Source organism: Artemia sp. Qi Xiang Cuo, chromosome 1 (genome assembly GCF_049724085.1).
Source record: "Artemia sp. Qi Xiang Cuo chromosome 1, ASM4972408v1, whole genome shotgun sequence".
Taxonomy (NCBI): domain Eukaryota; kingdom Metazoa; phylum Arthropoda; class Branchiopoda; order Anostraca; family Artemiidae; genus Artemia; species Artemia sp. Qi Xiang Cuo.
The window spans coordinates 86,483,470-86,488,173 of NC_142794.1; positions in this window are offsets into that span (position 1 = coordinate 86,483,470).

Consider the following 4,704-nt stretch of genomic DNA (forward strand, 5'->3'; position numbering starts at 1 on the left):
AAAAAGCTAAAAATAAAATATCATATCATGCCCAAGTAAAGTGCGACACGGGCACAATATATTATTTATTTTTATTTTTTTAGGCTAGGGCACTTCTTATAGAAAGAAATGTCATAGAAACTCCAAAAAGAGCTCCTGGAGGGAAACCCCTTCCCACTTCAATCATTTCCCGAAATACATTCAATAAATATTTTTGAGATAACCACTCTTCAGCGTCAGGAAAAGGCTGGAAATTATGACTTTGAAAATGACAACCCCCCACACACAACCCTCAGAGCAAGGGTTGTAAGTTATGCCCTGGGGGATATAAGGTTTTTATGGAAAGGGTGGACGTATAAACTTCGAAGGGGGCCATTTGATTGGTAATCAGAAGTTCTACTGGACATTTTAACTGTCAAAAGTGATTGGTGGTCAACCCCCCCCCCATACGCCAATCATTTCCCCAAACACATCCAATCAGGATTTTTTAGATAGCCATTTTGTTCAGTGTAGTTGAAAGGTCCATAAATTATATCTTTGAGGATGACCCCCCATAGCCCTCAGGGCAAGGGATATAAGTTTTGCCCTTCGGGAATATAAGTTTTTTATGGAAATGGTGGTCGTATAAACTTCGGAGAGGGCTCGTTGGATTGGTAATCAGAAGTTGTAGTGCTTTTTTAATAGTCAAAGTGATCAGAGGGAGAATATCCCCCCCCCCCCACACACACACATATGCGACGTATTTTCCCGAAACTCCTGATGGAAATTATAAAATGGCTATTTGTTGTCGTAGAAACTTCGAAAAGGGTTCATTTGGTTGCAAATTGAAAGGGCTAGTGCCCTCTTTAATAGTCAAAAGTGATTGGAGGGCAACCATCTCCCACGCCCCTTATTTCCCCAAACACTTCCAAGTAAAATTTAATCGAGATCGTTATTTTGTTTGATGTAGTTTCAAAATACAGAGATTAAGTCTTTGAGGATGAGGACCCCCCCCCCTCACAGTCATTCGGGCCAGGGTTGTAAGCTATGCCCCGAGGGCATATAAGGTTTTTATTGAAACGATGGTTGTATAAACTTCGGAAGGGGCAATTGGATTGGAAATTAGAAGTTTAAGTGCCATTTTTAAGATTCAAATTTATTGGACGGCAGCTATACCCCCCCCCTTCCCCCGTCATATTTTCCTTAAATGTATCCGATTGAGATTTTGAGATACCCATTTGTTCAAAAAAGTCCAAAGATCTCATAACACGGCCTTTGGGGTTGACACAATCACTCAGAGTCTGGGGTAAGGGTTGTAAGTTATGCCCCGGTGGCGTGTAAGGCTTTTATGAAGGGGTGATCTTTTGAACTATAGAGGAGGCTGATTTGATTGGAAATGTATAGTTCTAGTTCTATTTTAAGAGTCTAGCGTGACGGAGAGAAAAGTGATTTCAGTTACTGTGACTAATGCCCGTAAGACTATTAAAGTAAAATTTTCAGCATTCAGGTTTTCGAAAAGGAATATAAGCAATATCATTGGCAGCACTTATCTATAATAGCTAGAAATATCATTGAAAAATTTAAAGAAGCTTATTCGATTCTAAATTAAAAGTTCTAGTTTCCTTTCTAAGAGTAAAAAGAGATTGGAGGTCAATCAGCCCGTCTCTCAAGCCAATTTATTTCCGTAACACGTCTAGTCAAAATTTTGAGACAACTATCTTGTTCAGCATAGTAGAACGGTCCACCAACTGTAGGGATATTGTGCATTTCAACCCCCCACAGTTATGAAATTGGCCCAAATTATCTCCCAACATAAAAATATCAAGCCAAACTATAGATTCTTATAGAAAAAAAAGGAAAAGATGTAAAATATTATTTTTTCATGAAAATGATTATGTCAATAAAAAACGAACAGAAATTGATTTAAGAAAACTTTTTCCAGAAAACAATGTTTTCAAAGAAAAGTAAAGAGCTCCATTAAGGCAAAAATGGGCAGAAATGGAGTCAAGTAATCGTCCTAGCCCAAATCTGTCATAAATCACTATCAATAAATAAATGAAACTCAAAACGAACATAAATTATAATAAATAGCCAAGTCAATCTCGAAACGAGCAAAAATTAACACTAGTAGGACTGGTAACCCCCATGCCTTTTCAAGACCAGAAATTGATTTGCGCTTTACTGAAAACAAAATACGTTTAAATTTTTTAACTTTTTTTAATTAAATAAATACAAAAAATCTGAGACTTTAAGGAATAAATATCAGCATAGGTATAATAAACTGACAATCCATGGTCATTTTTTTTTCAGTAAAGAAGAATTTATGTTCTGGTCTTCAGAAGGCGGGGGGAGGGGGTGTCAGCCTGAGTAATGGTAATTTTTGCTCGTTTTTACTTTGACTCAGCTATTTATTCTAATTTCTTGTCGTTTTTTGTTTCATTTATTTGTTGATAGTGATGTTTGTTAGTTTTACGCTTGGAAGATTATTTGACTTTATTTCTGCCAATTTTTGGCATAATGGAGCTCTTTACTTTTCTTTGAAAAAATTATTCTTTGGAAAAAGTTTTTTAAATTAATACAAATGTAAGGCAGTGTCATTCAGCCAAAAAAAGTGGAAAAAGTTTTTTTTTAAAATTAATTCAAATGTAAATCTGCGTCATTCAGCCTGCCTCCCTTTATGGACACCCATGGTTGATTTTGTGGTAAATGAGTTTCTTAAATATGGTGGCTCTGAGGTTAGAAATAAGTGACATATGATTAGATTATGAATGGGATTTTTGAAAAAGAGGAAGTACCTAGTGATTTTAGGAAAACCTTAATTAAACCACTGTATAAGAAAGGTGATAAGAGTGAGTGTTGTAATTATTAAGGCATTAGTCTGTACGTAGTAAATTACTTAGTATCATGATACTTTTTATACTGACATGCTGTAAACGTAGTTACAAGAGAAGAACAGTGCGGTTTTACTCTTAGGTCAATAATTGAGAAGTGCCTGTTTTATCAAATACCTTTGGTTCTCAGTTTTATAGATTATGAGCAAGCGTTTGATTCTATTGATAGGATAGCTTTAACGAAGACCTTGTATGATATATCAGACAAATACATTAATGTAATTAGTACTATGTAGCAGAATAACACTGCTGCGGTTAAGGTAGGAAATGAGATTAAAAGCTGGTTTTGTATTAAATCAGGAGTGAAGCAGGGTTGTGTTCTATCTCTCTTTATATGGATCATTTTGATGTATTTTGTTCTAGATTTACAATATAGCCACAGTGAATTTTTTGGCTTTACTATTTAGAATTCATCTTTTAGTTTGTATAATGAAAATTTTGGTGTCAAATTGTAATACAAAGAACAAAGTGAATAAATTGCAAATTATAATTCTTGGTGATGCCTTTATTATTGCCTATACTTTGTTATCATTTCCCTTTTATTCGTTTTGTGATATTCGTGCATAAACAAAATTTCCATGATTTTTTGGTTTATCATCCTTTTTTGAATTAATAGCAACAGTTTTATGGTGTCAAATTGCTATTCTTCTTGATGTCTTTATTAGTTTATGGTTCAATTAGTTTGTCCTGTCGTAGCAGTAATATAACAGCATTGAATATTATTCTCTTTTTTTTCCTCCTGCTAATGCGAATCTTTCTATTGGCATGTATAATCGAAGGTTTATATCAACATATAGTTCTTGTTGATTCATTTATTATTGTGTTCGAGTTTTGAAGATTTTTGGAAAATGTTTACGTTTGTAAAATTTTTGAAAACTCCTCGATTTTGGGCATGACGGATTTAAAAATGGAAATTTTGCAAATTCAGTACTTCAAAAAATTGTTTATCATATTAGTGTTACCCATTATTGATAAGGATTATTTATTATATAACTGATTATTTTGAGAATTTATGAGAACCGAACAATTTAAGTTAAAGTATTGGATTTGGAACCGCCCCCTCCCTCTTTCAGTGTAAGCATAAAAATATGCACTCTTCAGTTATACGATGGTTAAAAAACATTCTTTCCATAGCTGATTGCACTACCCAGCCTAAATCGAAACTAAGTTATAAGTTTGTATTTTATTAAATTTGTCCTTTCAAGTTTTCCATTTGAGTCCAAACAAGTCCCTTGAAGTCAAACTTATCGAATCTTGCCTATTAATGTTACTTTTTCACTTTATCCTTATAATCTTTTAATTTTAGTTTTATTTTGTCTTTATTTTAAATCCTTTCACCATTATCATTTTACCTTCATTTTCCTTTTATTGATTTTATTCTTTTCAGCCACTCCATTTAAAATCGAACAAGTAAATACGAGTAAATAAAAGATAACTTGTTCCAATTGATAGAATGCGATGCCTTATTATCGTTTATATCTTCCCTTATACCTATACCTTCCCTTATTTTCACAGTTTACCCCTTGCCTTTCTCCTCTAATGATATTTTTAATTTATTCTTAGTTTTATTTTTCTCTTTGTCCTATTCTAAAGCTTTTACCATTATCCTTTTCAGCTACTCCATTTAAAGTCCAACAAGTTCCTAACAGTGAATAAGAGATTACGTGCTTCAGTTGAGAAGAACGCGATGCGAGTTTATCTAGATTCTTCAGGAAATGAAGGATCGTGGTTTCGTATTTCACCCTGTTACAAGCATAGGTCGATCGGTGAAAATATTGTTATAGGAGAGCCCGTCGTTTTCAATCCAGTAGTTGGTAATACCCATCAAGCCCTTCACGTTTCTTCTATGGACTTG